This window comes from Schistocerca piceifrons, chromosome 5 (assembly GCF_021461385.2).
Source record: "Schistocerca piceifrons isolate TAMUIC-IGC-003096 chromosome 5, iqSchPice1.1, whole genome shotgun sequence".
Lineage (NCBI taxonomy): Eukaryota > Metazoa > Arthropoda > Insecta > Orthoptera > Acrididae > Schistocerca > Schistocerca piceifrons.
The window spans coordinates 480,478,007-480,495,134 of NC_060142.1; the positions used below are offsets into that span (position 1 = coordinate 480,478,007).

The 17,128-nt window shown below is 45.0% G+C and overlaps 1 long non-coding RNA gene across 1 annotated transcript in view; it reads left to right on the forward strand.

The window, feature by feature from the left end:
• The first annotated feature begins 1,044 nt into the window (after window positions 1–1,044).
• The window catches only part of LOC124799292, a 188,684-nt gene continuing 172,600 nt past the window's right edge, over window positions 1,045–17,128 (forward strand). Inside the window, exon 1 of the long non-coding RNA XR_007017007.1 lies at window positions 1,045–1,284. This is a non-coding gene — a long non-coding RNA (uncharacterized LOC124799292). The remainder of the gene's footprint in view (window positions 1,285–17,128) is intronic.

The window sequence follows — 17,128 nt, forward strand, 5'->3', positions numbered from 1 at the left end:
AAGGGGGGAATGAGCAGATTGAGCAGATCGAGATAGAGAGGGGGGAGAAGGAGATGGACAGAGATTGGGGAAGGAGGAGCAGGACAGAGAGAGGGGGAAGAACGAGATGAATAGAAGATTGGAACAGAAACACATCTGGACAGCGCCGGGTACTCTGCTAGTAGAACATGATGGTGAAGACCAATCAACACTTGCCATCAACAAAAACTGAAATTTTCTTGGCTATGTAAACACAAACAAAAAACAGCTTATGGGCGCTGGAGCACACAAGAAACGTGATTTAACGTCAGTAATCTCAAAACTGGGAAACATGGAGAATTAGAATATTGAGTACTAGGGGTTTCCGCCAGAGGTAAGTAGCTACCAGTAAGCATCATGGTTCTGGTATCAGAATACTGATAATCTAAGTGGTCCACTCAAAAAAGGTGGTGTCACACAGTAGCCACTGGTTAACAAAGACCTGAGGAATAGGTGAAGTGGGTGACACACGCGCAGACAGGGCAGAGGAGAGCAGTCTGCAATATTTTCCTGATGAAAGTTTCACAAAAAGAATCGAGCCTAACTTTATTAGGAATACAGAAGATTTGAATCGAAGGCAGTAAGGTGTCGGAATTTACAAATAGAGGCCGGCCGGAGTGGCCGTGCGGTTCTAGGCGCTACAGTCTGGAACCGAGCGATCGCTACGGTCGCAGGTTCGATCCTGCCTTGGGCATGGATCTGTGTGATGTCCTTAGGTTAGTTAGGTTTAATTAGTTCTAAGTTCTAGACGACTGATGGCCTCAGAAGTTAAGTCGCATAGTGCTCAGAGCCATTTGAACCATTTTTTGCAAATAGTGCGCCTTGTTTAGTGTTCTGTTTGTTGGCGGCAGCGTCGGAGGAAGAGAGAGAGACAGAGAGAGAGAGAGAGAGAGGGAGAGAGAGAGAGAGAGAGAGACAGAGGGGGAGAAAGGGAGAGGGGAGAGAGAGAGAGGGGGGGGGGGAGAGAGAGAGAGAGAGACGAGGCGCGACTTGTGCAGCGCCAGCGCTCGCCAGAGCCTTGGGCAGTGGCACGAGGCACGAGGCAGGGCTTTGGCAACGGGTCTGCCCGCCACGTCACACCGTCAGACTATTCTGGTCATTGTACGCTGACCACCTGACGTGGATAGGCCTGCACCTGGCCATCGGTTTTCTCTGAGTGTGGTTTGCAGACAAAATCGTGTTACCAGAGCTTTACAGTGGCCGTCGCTCACACTCCACCAATTTCCTCTTTCCACGCGGAGAGCAAGACGCTAGAAGGGAAAGCAGGTAAAAGTGGCAGTTCTCTTACTGGTATTTAATATTTCTCCGCTCATATTGTTGTGCAGTTCCCAAGTGCGTGTTTCGATTACTCTATAACACTGCTGTTAATAACCTGCTCGTATGTCGTAATATCCAGTGTTTCCCTGTTTACAAGTGTGCACATGGCGTTGTCAGCAACCTTGGCAGCAACTGATACACGATTCTGCACTGCGCTCCTGTTCAGAAAAAAAGCATCTATAGCTAGCTGTCGTAATACGCGTATATTATGGCTGTTTAAAAACGTAACTGGTGTTAATAAACTGCTCGTGTGTAGTAATACCGAATGTTTCATTTATTTTACAAGTCATACACATGGCATTGTCAGCAACCTGACAACAACGGGTATATGATTTTGTACTGCATTCCTGTGCAGCAGATGCAAAATTATGGCTATTTAAAGACACAATGTAAAATATCTCAACATTGCTTATATATTGTGTTCGTTACTGCCACAGATGACAGAATACGTCAGCTGTACTGCCATCAATTAATCCGTTCTAACGTAAATAAAAAGGATATTTCTTAGAGAAAAACACTTGTCAAAGCGACATAGCATTTTTAAGATTTTTTTAACATTTATTTAAAACCCCACATTGTTAAGAAGCACAAAATGAAGGAAACTTAAAAAGATGTCAGTCATCATGATATACAAAAATCACTTCTGATTATTAACGAGAATAATGTTGATATCGACCCCAACATTATAGCAGCTGGTTCTTCCAATATTATTTCAAAATTAGAAATGATAGAAACCAGTAAGCATTGAATCTCTCTGTACCGTTTATTTGTTTAGTGTATGATGCAAAACTGACAATATATTCCCATAAACACTAATATGTTTATAAAGTAGAAAACTGAAATACAGCAACCTTGGAGGACTTCAAATTCTCTGACGATGTAACGCAAGTGAATGTCCAAGACTTCCAGGCAAGTCAGCACATCAAGACTTCACTAAGTCACACAAATGAACAAGTCCTCTACGCCTTATGTTTGTATGTTACGTATTTTCGCAAAATAACTTAAAGATAACAGCAATACCATGGTACACATCAAGATTTTCGGGAGGTTTTCTTTGGTTGTAAGGCAAATGTCGGAACTGCTAATTCCCGCCACCTATATACTCCCAGTCGATAACCAACCCACCACCCTTCCCCCTTGTCTTGATTTAGTTCGGCTATCGAACCAGGACAGGTCCTTACGATGTGCGCCATGGTTTTCATTTCAGCACTAACCACAGTCAGACAACTTTGAGCAGTCGCCACCAGTACAGAACTGAAGTACTTTTTCCGACTACACGGAGTACCCTGTTAAGTTTGGTCCAGGAGGAACGGGGGAGGTTGAAGACTGCCAGTTTCGCACAAAGACAACGTTGCTCAACGTCCGCGGTTTCAGAATCAAAAATACACTGCACGTGTCTTGTGGATGATGCGAATAGAGCAACAACGAATAGAAACTGCCATACCGTCCTCTGGAGCCTCAAAATCCTGAAAACTGAGAAACAAATCCACTGCCATATCTCTGTCAATCACTATTTTACAAAACTAGGTTAGCATTTTCCTGACCCGGAATTATTTTATTCTTATTTTGCGTTAAATAATTCTGAGGTGGATGCTGTCGCCGACTGTTATTTTGTTTGATGTGTTTTTTCGCTGTGTTTCATTCAGAGAACGGTGGAATATCGGTCAGTAGCTGGAGTCTTTGATCATTTAATGAAACTCAGAGGAAAAGAGAAAGTAATTTTATCTACTACAACACTGTTTCAAGACGACTTACAGCTCAACCAAGGACGAAATGAATACACAAAGCGAGGAAAAAGGCCCGATGGAAATAGATTCACCAGCGAAATAACGCATAATGGCTATCACATGGCATTAATCATCTAAAATGACTTATGCTATCACAAGCAAGTACATTCGGTTCATCCCGATCTTTTGCCGTGAACAATGTTGACTTCGACGGAGGTTTGTTTTCGTTATACGTCTTCTGATCTTGAGCCAAGCCTGGTACCCTATTACTCAACTTGCGGGCATGATGCCGGAGTGGAAACACGTTTGAAAGAAAATACGAATCCGACGTCGAGGTGGTTTAGATTTTTGAAATTTTCAGCGTGGTGTTTAGTTCCAACAGAAGTCGTGCTTTGCAGATCAGTGTTGCGAAGGTAATAATGGCAATAAACTTTCTACAGCGCTGCGTGAGAAGCCACTACAGCATTCATAATGAATGGAAGTAAAATTAACCGCAGAGCAGCTGTAATTGGTGATTTCTTTATTGCCGCAACCGGTTTCGCTTCATTAAAACGGCATCCTCAGGTGAAAGCGGTGTCAAATTAGCTCACCACGACGACCACAACGATTCCCTGAAGAGGGGAAGTCGTCGAAATAAGTAAAACAGGACATCGGGCCGAATAGTGCGATGGCGCACCGGTGGTGGTTGTAATGGTACAGCGCGGAAGGCGGTCAGGTGTGTATCCACAATGATTCGCAGCGACTATTCACAGGATAATCCACCGATAGAACTAACTCTGAAAACAAGTCTTTTAGTCCCCTTTCTTTCATACGTTGTATGTGATATACGGGTGCAACCGTTGGTCTACAAGCACTTTCGATACTGTATTCTAAGCACAGCATTTCACTGGCATGTTGTCGGGTGTTTATCGAAGCACCCTCTCTCATACGACCCAACATAATTTCCTCAAATTCTACCGTCCGAAAAGTTCTTTAGGGAAACCTTGGGCATCTCTCTGTTACCACTTTTCCATGGGCTCCCAAAATGAGTTTTCGTGAACCGATTTCCCAGTACAGCATCTGATAGGCAGCGCAGACAATTTCGAGATGACAAATGCGTATCTAGCTGACAAATATTCTGTTCCACAATTAATTTTTCAGTAATGAAACGTATCTGGGTTATCAAGTTCCATCCTTTAAAAAAAATAGTTGCTAATCTAGTGGATGGAGTGACTACTTGGGCAATGAAGCATAAAAAGAATTATTAGACTCAGGAAGAAGTCGTCTTTCTGTATTGAAGAGAAACAGACATCGCGCTGACTACATCGGAAACTAGAATAGTTGATTTTCAGAGGTCATTCCTATAAAACAACTGACGATCGAAAAACTTATATTTGGCAGAGCTAGCAAAATCGATACAAGCCTTAACATATAAAAACGACGGCGAAAAACAGTTCCCAAAATTTTCAGCTTTTGGAAGTTCTGTTACATGCGAACATAGCTTACCCCTTCAGCGCCACAGTTTCTTGTAAGTTTCTATCCATGCTGATAAATTTGTTCCAGTTGGATTGATCACTATTACTATACTCTTCTCTATATATTCGTTCGGATTCCCATGCTCCGCATCATTCTGCACCGTACAGTAAATGCATGTCTGCAAGCTCCTGTGACGAGTAATGCTCCATCTTCGACTCCCAGTCATAAAACGTAAACTATGGTTCACTCTACCGCGCATACATCATAGGCGATTATGCGTTGGTTCTCAAGGCAGCGCCACCAGTGTTTTAATACATACGGCAGACGGCTCTCTGTTTTGAAAAAAAAAGCAGTTTACAAACATGTACAACAGGCAGCTGAGAGGAGTGCTAGCGAAGGGTGAGTGAGGGAGCGGGGAAACAGTTAAGTCCCTCACATATTTCCGCTTTGCGGCTACCTGTGGACTGTTTTAGCAGTCCGGAAAATATTGCCTTTCCGTTAGACTTGGTTCACAGCGTCATTGGGTGTTATTTACTGCTCCACTGCCAAACGCGAAAATTCTAGCGAAAAGTGAATGTACAAATCACATCTACACTTATCAGCCAGAATATTATGACCATCGACGATGTATCGTTATAAACTCGTCCAGACGATAGCGACGTCGCCTGGCGAGCAGTACCTGTTAGTCGGACACACGGACGATGCCTGTAGTATCAGTGAGCTTCCTGTCCATGTGTAGAATGGAGAAGGCGTACGATCTACAAGACTTTCACTAAGGGTACATTGTGATGGCCCGGACACTCTGCACAACCATTTCGAAAACTGCACGACTTCTCCAGTGTTCGAGGAGTGCTGTGGTATGTGTCTTCAACACCTGACGAAACCAAGATGAAACCACGTCCAGACGTCGTGGGATAGGGTGGCCACCCCTCATTACAGATTTCAGACATCGTAGGCTGGGCAGTCTGGTACAATGGGCAAACTGGTAAAACAGGACAGGCGGCGAACTGTGGCGGGACTAATATCAGACTTTAATGCTGGTCAGAGTACAAGTGTGTCTGAACACACAGTGCGCCGAACACCTCTAACGATGAGCCCCCGCAGCCGACGTCCCATGAATGTGTCAATGTTAACACCACGACATTGGCAACTGCGACTGAAATGAGCACGTGACCATCAGCACTGGACGCCGGCGCAACGGCGGAGCGTTGCATGGTCTGATGAATCCCGATACCTTCTTTATCATGCCAATCGGAGGTCGCGAATCCATCGTCTTCCAGGGGAACAGCTGTTTGACACCTGTACTATGGGACGGCGACAAGCTGTGGTAAGTTCCTATGGGACCAAACTGCTGAGGTCATCGGTCCCTGGGCTTACACACTACTGAATATAACTTAAACTAACTTACGCTAGGAACAACACACACACCCATGCCCGAGGGAGGACTCGAACCTCCGACGGAGGGAGCCGCGCGAACCGTGGCAAGGCGCTAGACCGCGCGGCTACCCCACGCAAACAAGCTGGCGGCGGCTCCATTACGCTGTGGGGAATATTCGCGAGGGCGTCCATGCGTCCAGTGGAGCTCGTATAAGGCACCGTAATGGCCAATGAGTATTCTACACTGGTTGCAGACCACGTACGTCCCTTCATGTCGATAAAGTTTCCCGTCGGTAGTGGCATTTTTCAGCAAGATAATGCACCATGTCGCAAGGCCAGGAGTGTGACGGAGTGTTTCGAGGAAAGAGTGGCGAGTTCCAATTGATGTGCTGGGCCCTCAGCTCGCCAGATCTGAACCCGATCGAATACATCCGGGATGTGTCTGAACGTCCGCAGCTCGTGGTCGTGCGGTAGCGTTCTCGCTTCCCGCGCCCGGGTTTCCGGGTTCGATTCCCGGCGGGGTTAGGGATTTTCTCTGCCTCGTGATGACTGGGTGTTGTGTGCTGTCCTTAGGTTAGTTAGGTTTAAGTAGTTCTAAGTTCTAGGGGACTGATAACCATAGCTGTTAAGCCCCATAGTGCTCGGAGCCATTTGATCTTTTTTTTTGTGTGTCTGAACGTGGTGTCACAGCTTATTGCCTCCCTCCTAGGAATTTACGGGAATGGGGTGATTCGTGTGCGCAGATGTGACCCCCACTCCCTCCAGCAACCTATCAAGGCCTTAGGCTTCCATGCCGTGACGCGTCGCCGCTGTTATCCGTGCCACAGTGGACATACCATCTATTAGGTAGGTGGTCATAATGTTTTGGCTGACCAGTCTATGTCACAAGCAGGAAAAAATACGAACTCATGACGATGTTTTAACTGAATAAATTGAAAGGTGCATCTGTAACGAGAAAAACATTTTTCAGTAGTTGCATTCATCGTATCAGTAAAACTACTGATAAAGTAAATTATTGCTACAGCATTTACTGATACCAGGTACACAAATGGAGAACTGGTCTGATAATATTTAGGAAGTATCAATCCACTGAAAACGCGAGCAATTTAATATATTTACGCAGTGTTCTAATCAGTCTTTCCGACGAGGGCGGTGTGTGTGTGAAGAGGAACTTAAGAACCAATATTTGTAGGAATGATAGTGGTAGTACCAGTAGTAGCACTATTGCTGTGTTATTTACATAGAACGTAGTATTCGCTCACTCCCTTGAATACGTTTGTACTCAACGAATACTGAGATTCGAACTGGACTACACTACTGTCATTACATCCTGTAACTTTACGCTGTCTTGTTACAAATTTCGTTATTCCTGTCAGAGAGCTGCTGAAATTGTGACGCTAAATATCAACCCCACTGATTATCCTGAGAATTGTTGTCGTTTAGGTTACTTGGTGTTGGCGATATGATACTTTTTCTTGCATACTCATCTCGCATTCGTACCATGTACTGCCTGTCCGCCCCGAAAGCTGAGTGGTCAGCGTAACGGATTGCCGTCCTACGGGCCCAGATTCGATTCCCGGCTGGCCGGCCGGTGTGGCCGTGCGGTTCTAGGCACTTCAGTCTGGAACCGCGTGACCGTTACGGTCGCAGGTTCGAATCCTGCCTCAGGCATGGATGTGTGTGATGTCCTTAGGTTAGTTAGGTTTAAGTAGTTCTAAGTTCTCGGGGACTGATGACCACAGATGTTAAGTCCCATAGTGCTCAGACCCATTTGAACCATTTTTTTGATTCCCGGCTGGGTCGGGGATTTTCTCCGCTCAGGGACTGGGTGTTGTGTTGTCTTCATCACATTTCAGCCCCATCCGGCGCGCAAGTCGCCCAGTGTGGCGTCGAATGTACTAAGACCTGCACCAAAGCGGTCGGACGTGCCCCGTCAGGCGCCTCCCGGCCAATGACGCCAAACGCTCATTTCCATTTTTTGCCATGTACTGCCTACAACGAAACCATTTCGTGCTTTCTTCTATTTTCAAAGAGCAGTAATAGCACTTCCAGTAAAAATAAAAAAATTCTTTCCTGCCAGGGAAGAAATTCTTCTTTGATGAGCCGCCGGGAAAATAATGAGAGGAGAAAATCCCACTCTCCCGTAATTTCGAAGGCTGACTTGACGTCGCTCAAGCCTCTTCACAATTACAATCTTCACGTAATTTATGCATGAAAATGTTTCAGTGTACTGTCCAGTTTAGACCGCATCGCCCTACCCGCAGCCACATTCCTGCGAGAACAATCTTCTCAGCTGCGCACAATAGTTCTTTCAACGTTGCGCAATTCTAGGCCTCGCATCACATAACATATTCAATACGGGCAACTGTCTCTTGGTCTCGACATTCTCTTTTTAGGATCCATTACCGTTTGTATACCTTTGACGTCAATAATTCTGGTACTCTGTATGTCAACTCATATTACTCACGGAAATAATCGCCTAAGATCCAGCAACAGGCTAGCCGTGATATCAGTAGCCAGATCCACCGCGCCAACGAGATATGCAGGCCAGGCAACGAACTTGAGACGTCACACTAGTCTGCTGGTACGCCACTCTTTGCGAACTCTCGACTCCATGCAGGGCCCACGGGAAATCAATATGTTAGGAATAGGTACTCATTGAAACGAAACTCCTTCCGAACACGCCTTGAAGGCCCAACGGCACCGGCCGACCGCCGTGTCATCCTCAGCCTACAGGCGTCACTGGGTGCGAATACGGAGGGGCATGTGGTCAGCACACCGCTCTCCCAGCCGTATGCCAGTTTACGAGACCGGAGCCGCTACTTCCCAATCAAGTAGCTCCTCAATTGGCCTCACAAGGGCTGAGTGCACCCCGCTTGCCAACAGCACTCGGCAGACTGGACGGTCACCCATCCAAGTGCCAGCCAAGCCCGATAGCGCTTAACTTGGGTGATCCGACGGGAACCAGTGTTACCTCTGCGGCAAGGCTGTTAACATGTACCCATTAAAGGTCTTAACTTTGTCGTGCGCTATCGAGAGCTTGCATTCTCTTAAACGCGCAATCAAGACTGATTAAACTCGTCTGAAATAGTTACTCGCTCTCCGCTGGAGAAGCCTGCTGGCACTCGCGGAGTGTCACGTGCTGTGGCGGACATGCCGCGGCCTGCCTGTCTCGTGGGCCTCGTCAGACACCTTGGCCGCGGTGGGTCTTCCCCTGTAGGGTACCTGCATAATGTTGAGATACCTCAGTGCGATAAGTCCCCTTTACACCGAAGCGAACGCGCAGCGGCGAACGAGAACGCTGTTTGGCGTAAACGCTTGACGTGTGTGGTTCGGTCGTGGGCGGTTCGCATTCGCAAGTGTTCGTTTGTGATTCGTTGTGTGTCGGCCTTAGATCGAACCATCAAAGGAATTTCGCGTCCTCTTCGCTTCGGCGCTAGCTTCGATGAGAGACACAGTGCACTTGCTTTGCCGTAGTGTGCTGTTTTCCTAGCGCAATCTGTTGTTGGTGTTTATTTTGGTGATGGAGTAGTTGAATGAAAGCGTACCTCTGTTGACAGAAGAGTATGGACCCCATAGGTTCTTGTGGGATCCTAAAGATCCAAATCATAAAATGCTCAACAAATAAAACGATGCTTGACAAGAAATTGCCAAAGTGTTGGCGGTGCCAACACAACAGTTTAAGTTGTTTCTTGCAATTTCCATAGTCGATAAACTGCCATTAAAATAAGCGTATAATGTAGATTAATGTAAAAGAAAAATGCGCGAAAGACTTGACCACTCTCATGGCTTACATCCAAGGTACACTATGTGATCAAAAGTATCCGCACACCCCAAAAAATACGTTTTTCATATTAGGTGCATTGTGCTGCCACCTACTGCCAGGTACTCCATATCAGCGACCTCAGTAGTCATTAGACATCGTGAGAGAGCACAATGAGGCGCTCCGCGGAAATCACGGACTTCGAACGTGGTCAGGTGACTGAGTGTCACTTGTGTCACTCGTCTGTACGCGAGATTTCCACACTCCTAAACATCGCTAGGTCCACTGTTTACGATGTGTTAGTGAAGTGGAAACGTGAAGGGACAGGTACAGCACAAAAGCGTACAGGCCGACCTCGTCTGTTGACTGACAGAGACGACCGACAGTTGAAGAGGGTCGTAATGTGTAACAGGCAGACATCTATCCAGACCATCACACAGGAATTCCAAACTGCATCAGGATCCACTGCAAGTGCTATGAAAGTTAGGCGGGAGGTGAGAAAACTTGGATTTCATGGTCGAGCGGCTGCTCATAAGCCATACATCACGCCGGTAAATGCCAAACGACGCCTCGCTTGGTGTAAGGAGCGTAAACATTGGACGATTGAACAGTGCAAAAAACGTTGTGCGGAGCAACGAATCACGGTACACAATGTGGCGATCCGATGGCATGGTGTGGGTATGTGCGAATGCTCGGTGAACGTCACCTGCCAGCGTGTGTAGTGCCAACAGTAAAATTCGGAGGCGGTGGTGTTACGTTTTGGTCGTTTCTTCATGGAGGGGGCTTGCACTCCTTGTTGTTTTGCGTGGCACTATCACAGCACAGGCCTACATTGATGTTTTAAGCACCTTCTTGCTTCCCACTGTTGAAGAGCATTTCGGGGATAGCGATTGCATCTTTCAACACGATCGAGCACCTCTTCGTAATGCACGGCCTTTGGCGGAGTGCTTACACGACAATAACATCTCTGTAATGGACTGGCCTGCACAGAGTCCTACAGAACACCTTTGGGATGTTTTAAAACGCCGACTTAGTGAGAGGCCTCACCGACTGACATCGATACCTCTCCTCAGTGCAGCACTCCGTGAAGAATGGCCTGCGATTCCCGAAGAAACCTTCCAGCATCTTATTGAACGTATGCCTGCGAGAGTGGAAGATGTCATCAAGGCTAAGGGTAGACCAACATCATATTGAATTCCAGCATTTCAGTCTGGACCCGCTGACCGCTACGGTCGCAGGTTCGAATCCTGCCTCGAGCATGGATGTATGTGGTGTCCTTAGGTTAGTTAGGTTTAAGTAGTTCTAAGTTCTAGGGGACTGATGACCTCAGATGTTAAGTCCCATAGCGCTCAGAGCCATTTGAACCAGTTCCAGCATTACCGATGGAGGGCGCCACGAACTTGTGAGCCATTTTTAGCCTGGTGTCCGTATACTTTCGACCACATAGTGTATCTGTTTTAACGTCATAGTTTAGCTACTATTTTGCGAGATATAAATACGGGAACAGAATAAGTGAAAATTGTTTTCCCTCCCATAAAGATGAGGCTGGTCTTTCGTATATTTTTAATTACATCACTCATTTTTCAATGACTGTGGTTCCTTTACATTTACGTTTATATAATCCACGAGTGTTTCGCATATGGCACTAGATGCTTCAGGAATTATTTGGAAGATAGATGCGGTTGATATACGAAATAAATATTTGAGGCTAGAGTAACTGTCACCTATTGCTAAGAATCGCAGCATGAATCCTAGCTTCTCTCTCTTTTTGGTACGTGTCGTCGATAATTTGTGCCTTGTTTTCAAATTTTCGGTTCAGTTGCAGCTAGAAGAAGGCGAAAATCATCCATCGACATGTGGGTGAAGTTCTGGAATAAAGCAAGCGATGGCTACAGATGCAGATCACTAACCAGAGACAAACCACCACTTCTTTCACGCCTGAAATTTATTCACAGTCCCACATTTTTCTTTGTCTACGCCTTTTTGCTTTCATGACCAACAGCGTTCTCCCTATACAAAATAAACTAACTGTGTTTCTTTTTTCCAGCACGCGGTATTAAACATAGATTAAGCAACTTTACCGCGACAACGTTCCGGCACCAAAAAACAAAACATATCCTATGTTTTCTCCTTCGTTCGCTCTACAGTAAACGCTAATTTGCAGATGCAAGCCAATGAAGCCTCGTGCAAGCGGACTCACTGCGCATTGCTTGCGATTGCGCATTGGTTTGTGTTCACTTCGGTGTAAAGGGCTCTTAAGATGAGCTGGCATTGCTGCTGCTTAGCTATCTGGCACGAGCAACACTCGACAGCTGCAAGGTGGCAGGAGAATGTGCGGAGGAGGCGTTCGTGTCTTGTTTACTGCGAGCCACGCGGTGACACGTGATGCGCTGTTGTTTACAGGTACGACTGTTTTGCCAAGACTCTTTGTGAAGGCTTGCAGGTCGTCTAACCATCATGCATAAATACAAGTCGAAGAACAGGGTGAGAAGTTCTATTCTATAGATATCTACGACCTTCCTGCTTTCTGAAGACAATGACACTTACGTAATCTACTGTGCGTGGGCGAAAGTTGTAGCGATGCTACTCCCAAGCAAGCCTACCACATAAAATTGTTGCATTCAGTAATTTCTTATCAAATCTTGACTTACAAGATAAGCCATAAGTCAATAGTGATATTTTTCGTAAACTTCCCATTGATTTTCTTTCATTTCGGCTGAGTTCAGAAGGCTCACTTTTGCTTTTGATTTTGGCTACAGCTGTCAGACTTGGCGATGATGATGATGATGTTTGGTTTGTGGGGCGCTCAACTGTGCGGTGATCAGCGCCCGGTCAGACTTGACGATAGACACTAACCTTCGTGGTCTAAAAAGAAAATGTCGAGTCTGTTCCCCCTGGACTCTCTCCGACCCCAATTTATTTGCCAAATTTCCGACCGTTTTTCTGCTACCTCTCTCCGTAATCGTCATATTCAGATTTATTACTTTAACGCTGACACTACAATGTTTTAATTTTTTTGCTGTCTATCTGAGCCCTTATTTATCAACAATATCCTTGTTTTTATGTAATAGTTTTAAAATTTCACTTTTTCAAATAAACCACTTTTTTTTACCTTCACTTCTTCACCGTAATTCCCAGTTAACAGTGAACTCAGATTTTTTTTAAAAAAAATCCTTAAAGTTAGGATCGTGTTCCGTAAAAACTTTTCTGCGTCTATGTGGCTTTGTTCTGTTGCCATAAAGTAAATAATCCTGTACCTAGCCACGTGTATGAGCGAAAATTATTCTGTCAATACATTATTTTTTGGCGCTACTTACAGTAAATAATCTCGATCTCTCGATTTTTATTGATGAAAATTATTATGTCTGAAAAATAATGCAGTTAGTTTTCTTCTACTCGTAACATCTTCCGTTGTAAAAACCCATTTTCTGTAAGATAAATAAGATTTGGAGGTCAGCTTTCATGCAACGAATTCCATCACCAAGAAATCTGTTTTGTTTCATAAAGGTTACGTTTATTTTGAAAGACACTCTTGTATTATCGACGTAAAACTCATTAATGTAAGAAGACAGTACCGTGCTCTTCAGATAACATATACACTATGTGATCAAAAGTATCCGGACACTCACAAAAACATACGTTTCTCATATTAGGTGCATTGTGCTGCCACCTACTGCCAGGTAGTCCATATCAGCGACCTGAATAATTATAAGACATCGTGAGGGAGCAGAATGGGGCGCTCAGCGGATCTCACGGACTTCGAACGTGGTCACGTGATTGGGTGCCACTTGTGTCATACGTCTGTACGCGAGATTTACACACTCCTAAACATCCCTAGGTCTGATGTGATAAGGAAGTGGAAACATGAAGTACACGTACAGCACAAAAGCGTACGGGCAGACCTCGTCGGTTGATTGACGGAGACCGCCGATAGTTGAAGAGGGTCGTAATGCGTAGTGGGCAGATATCTATCCAGACCATCACACAGGAGTTCCAAACTGGATCAGGATCAACTGCAAATACTATGACAGTTAGGCGGGAGGTGAGAAAACTTGGGTTTCATGGTCGAGCGGCTGCTCATAAGCCACACGTCACACCGATAAATGCCAAACGACGCCTCGTTTGGTGTAAGGTGCGTAAACATTGCACGATTGAACAGTCGGAAAACGTTGTCTGGAGTGACGAATTACGGTACACAATGTGGCGATCCGATGGCATGGTGTGGGTATGGCGAATGCCCGATGAAAGCCATTTGCCAGCGTGTGTATTGCCAACAGTAAAATTCGAAAATCCGGAGGCAGTGGTGTTTTGGTGTGGTCGTGTTTTTCATGGAGGGTGCTTGCACCCCTTGTTGTTTTACGTGGCACTATCACAGTACAGGCCTACATTGATGTTTTAAGCACCTTCTTGCTTCCCATTGTTGAAGAGAAATTCGGGGATAGCGATTGCATCTTTCAATACGGTCGAGCACCTCATCATAATGCATGGCCTGTGGAGGAGTGGTTACACGACGATAACATCCCCTTAATGGATTGGCCTACACAAAGTCCTGACCTGAATCCTATAAACTCCTTTGGGGTGTTTTGAAACGCCGACTTTCGTGCCAGGCCTCACCGAGCGACATCGATACCTCTTCTCAGTGCAGCATCCCGTGAAGAGTGGGCTGCCATTCCCCAAGAAACCATCCAGCACCTGATTGAACGTATGCCTGCGAGAGTAGAAGCTGTCGTCGAGGCTAATCGTGGACCAACACCATATTGAATTCAAGCATTCTTGATGGAGGCCGCCACGAACTTATAAGTCATTTTCAGCCAAGTGTCCGGATACTTTTGATCACAAAGTGTACAAAACCAAATACCAGGTGTCATTCGTTCAGAATCCACATGAAATAATGACGAATATTTACTCCTTTCTCCAAAACATAGGACAAAGACGTTATCAAGTATTTACTTGTTAGTGTCTTTCACGTCCATTGTTGCAACTCTCGTCTGTCGTCAATTCGGTAACATGCAAACAGTAAATTTTCAGGTGAGGGAAAGACACCTGGAATTAAATTCAGTCATTTCTGGATTCGGTCATTCTCTCCTAACATACAAACGGATTCTGATAAATATCTATTTCTACCCACAGCTACGCAGAATACCTGCTGTGGGAAATACTTCATTCCCCTATAATTTCACTACATACGTTGTTCCAAGGACACATTAGAAAGAACAAATGAAGAAAGAGAGAACCTTGACTTTTTACTTTTTCACAGATCTGTCGTAAAATGAGGTAAATATCGTGCCTGTTTGTATACCCACCGAGCCACAGGAGAAAGAAAAGCTTGTCTTGACTCCATAAGCATCCTTACGGCAGCATAAACTGTCTCGTATCTCTTTGTAAAGACGACAAATTGCCTGTTGGCTTCTGTCTCGGATTCTTTGGTCGATGTTTAATTTATGATTTTTTTGACGTTTCGCCCGCGTGAGTCAAAGCTTCACCCTCCATTGCCGTTGGTAGACTGAAGTTGAATTCACTGCCGCAGATTAAGCTTGTACCTAACGCGTCGACATCCACGGGCTTTTCCGTATTATGTCGCACGAATTTACATTTATCCCTGCAGTTCTCCCGTTGCTAACTGCAGCGGTCATTCACTGCACCACGGGAATCCAGGGCTCGTTCACCTTGAGGCTTTCCTCTTTCTTGTTGAAGCTATTGTCATGTTTGTGTATTTCTGTAGCTTCCCTGAAAAAGCATGTGTGAAAGCTCTTCTCTACAGCAAGAACTTTCATGTCGGCGATTTTTACTTTGTGGTCAGTCTCACATACCGCGTGCTATGCCACAGCCGATTTCTTCACCTGCTCCAACGTGCAATGCCGCTTATGTTCGGTGATCCTGGTGTTGACTGATCGTCCAGTCAGTCCAACATAGACTTTTCCACATGTGCATGGTATGTGGTACATTTCCGACATTGCTAGTGGGTCCTTTTCTCCTTTCCCGCCCTGAGACACTCTTTGATATTCTTTGTCGTTTTATAAATAGTATTTGCGGCGTATTTGCACAATATACGGCCTATACTGTCCGTCAATCGGGGAATCTATGACAGACGGGTCCAAAGCCTGGGAAAGAGCACCAGTTCTCTGAAACACATCGCAGTTAAGAACTTGTTATTAACAACTCTTTACTGACAAAAGCTGAGGAAAATTAGAGATGTTTCCTGATGATGTAAAAAACTTTCAGAGTCGTGAAATTACTGCCGAGATCTGTAAGTAAAGCCACAGCCAACAGGCAGTAGTTGTTCCATTTTTCGAAGGGCCCGTTCAGTACTGAGCACATCGATGTCGATGCATCGTAATAATTTCTGTTACACTGAGGCAATACTGGAAGGAGGGAAAATTTTAGTGACTGAGGAGATATCACGAAGGGAGTTGCACAGAGTTCAGTATTGGGTGCAGTACCATACGCTATATTTGTGAGTGACCTAAAAATCAAATGGCTCTGAGCACTATGGGACTTAGCTTCTGAGGTCATCAGTCCCCTAGAACTTAGAACTACTTAAACCTAACTAACCTAAGGACATCACACACATCCATGCCCGAGGCAGGATTCGAACCTGCGACCATAGCGGTCACACGGTTCCAGACTGTAGCGCCTAGAACCGTTCGGCCACCTCGGCCGGCTGTGAGTGACCGCCCACTTAACATTCACCAAGCCCAGTTAGTCCTTTTTGTAGATTACGCAAACATTATAATTAATGATATTAGTGAGAAAGCAACAGAAAATATTGTAAACAATATTCCATCATTTTTCGGGAGTACATTCGTGATAATATTAAATCTTTTTCCGGTATTTCGGTTGACAACCTTTCAGCCGTTCTCCAGGTGAATCGCTTGCTAGATTTTTAAAGCACTTTACTGTGTGGAGTAAACATTATCTGCCTGTAAAACTTCAAGTAACACATTGTCAAGAATGTTTTTCGAAGCATTATAACCGAATCTCTGAAAATGACTCTCAGTTAATTTCGGGTCAGTTTCGGACAAAAAATAGAATAACACCAACAATTAATGTAGCAGATGAACAGTAGCCGGTAAATAGGGGAAAACATTTTGTGTGCACATGCTGATAAAAGTTCGAATAGAAGAAGGACACAGTTATTACCCGAGCTGCTCAAACAACTAACGTCTCTTTGTATGATTAGCTAGTTAGGAAACAAAGAAATCTTACTTATTCATATTTTTGAATGTTTCTCAAACATTAGTGTCTTATGGAATAATTTGTTGAGCAACTCATCACTTAGAAAGAAAGCATTGTTTGCGCAAGAGCAAACAGTGACAATAAATGTGTTGTTCACTCACGATCACCTTCTAGACGCGTCTTCGGAGATTTAGCGTTTTAATCGCTCCTTCACCATACGTATTTTCGCTGGTGATACGCTTCATAAATAATCAATCAGAATTTAAGAAGGTTAGTGATGTTCACAACTGAAACA